The sequence below is a fragment of the Pinus tabuliformis genome, chromosome X, assembly GCF_031772625.1.
Source record: "Pinus tabuliformis cultivar Carrire ecotype Pingquan chromosome X, CPIR1, whole genome shotgun sequence".
Taxonomy (NCBI): Eukaryota; Viridiplantae; Streptophyta; class Pinopsida; order Pinales; family Pinaceae; genus Pinus; species Pinus tabuliformis.
This window is the reverse complement of record NC_142308.1, coordinates 806463690-806467027: the sequence shown is the minus strand read 5'-3', so window position 1 is coordinate 806467027 and position 3338 is coordinate 806463690. Positions and strand designations below refer to the sequence as shown.

Here is a 3338-nt window from a genome sequence, read left to right as displayed (position 1 = left end):
ATTAAAATACTTTTTGAAGTAATTAATAATTATTAATGGATAAAACAATAAAATACTTTGGTAGCCATAGTTAAAAGTTCAGCAACAACGAAGCAATTAATAATGATTAATGGATAAAACAATAAAATCTCTGGCTCTAGGCTCATGTTAGTTCTGTATTTAAAATGGATCTATACTTGTAAATAAAAAATTAAAATACTTTTTGAAGCAATTAATAATTATTAATGGATAAAGCAATAGAATATTTTGGTATCCATAGTTAAAAGTTCAGCAACAACTAAGCAATTAATAATGGTTAATAGATAAAACAATAAAATCTTAACAATAATTAAAAGTTCAGCAACCATGGTTAGTGAACAATAATTAAAGGTCCAAGGTAACAATGGTGAGGGTCTAAGGCACAATGTGTTGCCTTCATAATTTGTGTTCTTCCCTGGAAAAGGATGATCTCAGGTTGGGATGTGCCAAAATCCATTGCAGGTCACTAGCATATATTTTATTCAATTACAAATTATAATCGTTGAAATTTAGAACTAGCAATAACACATTTTACTCTTTCAACCTTACCTCATATTATAATAACAATTGACAGTAACTAACCAAGTTTACTCACCTACCAGGTCAGTAACATTAATTTTATTCAATGACCACTTATAACCCTGAACAAAACAAGAGTGCAACTATGGATAACGCAAATTTTATTCCATGAATACAGCAACTAACTGCGATTTACCACTGTAATTTGCACTGAGGTCTTTACAAGTAAAGCAGTACAAACATCACCGAATGTATTATAAGTTGACTCTGGCTTTGCAATACCAAGAACTGTCCATCAATCAACCATGGAAGGGCTTTAAAGGCCGAGATCGATTTGGATCCACTGACTCTAGCTGCACAAATCCCGGATTTGAAAACCCTGATTACAAGTTGGGTGGAAATCCCAAACCTTGGTTCATGGAAGAATAATATAGTGAAGGAGGAAGGCCTATAACGTCCTTGGTCCAAAAGGGCCTGGGGTCCTGGATGTGAATTGAAATGGCAGTGGGATTGGGAGGGCTAGGTATCCCAAATCATGACCACGGCAATCACTCCCGCTCCCAACACCACAGCCAGCAAGTTGTAAAAGGAGGCAGGGGAAGGGGTGTTAGGGCTAGAGCTAGGGTCAGGGTTACGGTTGATATTTGTGCAGCTTGCAGGTCTGAGCAGGTGGTTGATGGCCACATAGACGAATACACCGGTGGCGATACCCATGGAGATGGCGTATATCCAGTCGGCAACGGGCCCCTCCGTGGTGGCGTCTATGACGATCCCGATAGCAACCCCAATTGGGCTCGAGATCCCGAACGCAAAAGCGTAGGCCACGCAAGAAAGGAAAGGGCGCTGCGGCATCATCCTAAGCAGAGCTATTCCCATGGCAATCGCAGCGAAAATCTTGTGCAGGCACACCGTCCACAGGGCTCTCCACGCGTCGCCCTCGCTCTCTGCAACGCCGATCGCTATGCCCTCGAACACCGAGTGGAAGCAGAGCGCCGATATCAACAACAAGCTCTCTGCCAGACGGTACCTAGATGCAGACGGTGCTCCTTCCTCTTTCGGATTTCCGACTTTCTCCACATCCCCGCTGGTTTTCCGAGTCTGATTAACCCACATGATCAGGCAGTCTGCTGACATTGTCATAAGGTATCCGGCGGTGGACAGCATGAATGCAAATGGGTACTCCTTGTCAGTCAATTTCTCGAATGTCTCGTTGGAATCGCTCAGGAAATGCATGAGAGCAGTGCCCATGAACACCCCTCCTGCAAACTGAGTCCCCAGTATCAGAAGACTCTCATTCCATTTGCAGAAATAGGGAGAAATCCCCCCTGCAAAAGTCCCCAAAAAGACAATTACCAGACACCAAATTTTCACAATAATCAAACCTTTCGCTCTCAAATTGGGCTTCTGATCACCACGATCAGCATCATCGCCATGAGCCAGTGTGTGAGAAGGAAATAAGCAGCTCATCACTAGCAGCACCGCAAGGAAAATCCATTTGGACTTAGAGAAAGGCCTGAGAGCAGCCATGGCAGTGCTAATAACTCCAAAACTGTTGACAGAGATAAAGAGTATGTGTGCCAGTAACTCCAAAACTGGTGACAGAGATAAAGAGTATGTGTGCCCCTATCCATGAATATGAAGGCAGGCTTGTACTACCTACCTTCCATCCCTGTTGCATTGTACTATCACCATTTGTACGAGCAGGCACCGGATTTCTTGCCTTCTTTTTACCAACTATGCACCAACACCGTTTCTTAAATCGGTGATCTTCCCACCCCTACCAGTATCCGACACGTTTCTGTTGGACCCCGAAAGGACTGAATGCTAATTAGAAATTGCAGTGTGAAATCCCTTGGAAGTCTAAGGCCTGTCTTTTAATTTCAAATCTCCGTATGTTGTAGGGTCGGTCATGTGGGCGCAACCTTCCTCCATCTGCTAATATAATTTTCCTTTCCTTTTATTTAATTTAGGTGGTTTTTAATAAAAAATGTTTTTTTTATTAATTTTATTTAAAATATAATTATAAATTATATATTTTCAATCCATCTTATTAAAAAAATTAAAAAACATAATGTTAAGGGTTGCTTTTGTATAATTAAAATTTATTATTATATTTATAAAAATTATGTTATTCTTGAATTCTAATATTAAATATAAAGGAAATAATATTTAAATTTTGGAATTATAATTAATATACTATCTAATTTTTAATTTTTAATATTTAGACGTGTATAAAATCTTTTTTGTTTAAAAGAAAAAAAAAAAAACTTAACTCCAACCATTTAATTATTAAAATTTACCAAAACATACATCCTATCTTTTTTAAATTTAAACCTATAACATAATTCATAATAAAAATATCTAAACTATAACTAATACATAACTTTTGATATCTAAAACATAATAAATAAGAATATACTATACAATTTAATCAATAAAATATAATTAATACCTAACTTTTAATATCTAATACATCGTGATTGTTAATATACTATACAACTTTAACTTTAATCAATAAACAAATAAAATAATTAATACATAATGAATAATAACATACTATACAACTTTAATCAATAAAAAATAAAATAAAAATATCTAATACATCACTGTTTGATGAAAATATCTCATACATAATTGACAACAATACACTGTAAATAAAAAATAGAATCAAAGTAGCCCTGGTGCATATTTAATAATTAATAAAAATAGAATCAAACGTGAGCGATTTCAAGCAGGATCGCATCATTCGTTTTAAATCACGATTTTGTAATTATTTATTTATTTAGATAGGAAATTGTATG

At 36.3% G+C, this 3338-nt stretch overlaps 1 pseudogene; it reads right to left on the bottom strand.

Annotated features, from left to right (window-relative positions):
* Positions 1–681: 681 nt before the first annotated feature.
* LOC149142241 (zinc transporter 11 pseudogene) lies at positions 682–2219 on the bottom strand (annotated as a pseudogene).
* Between the last annotated feature and the right edge of the window lie 1119 nt (positions 2220–3338).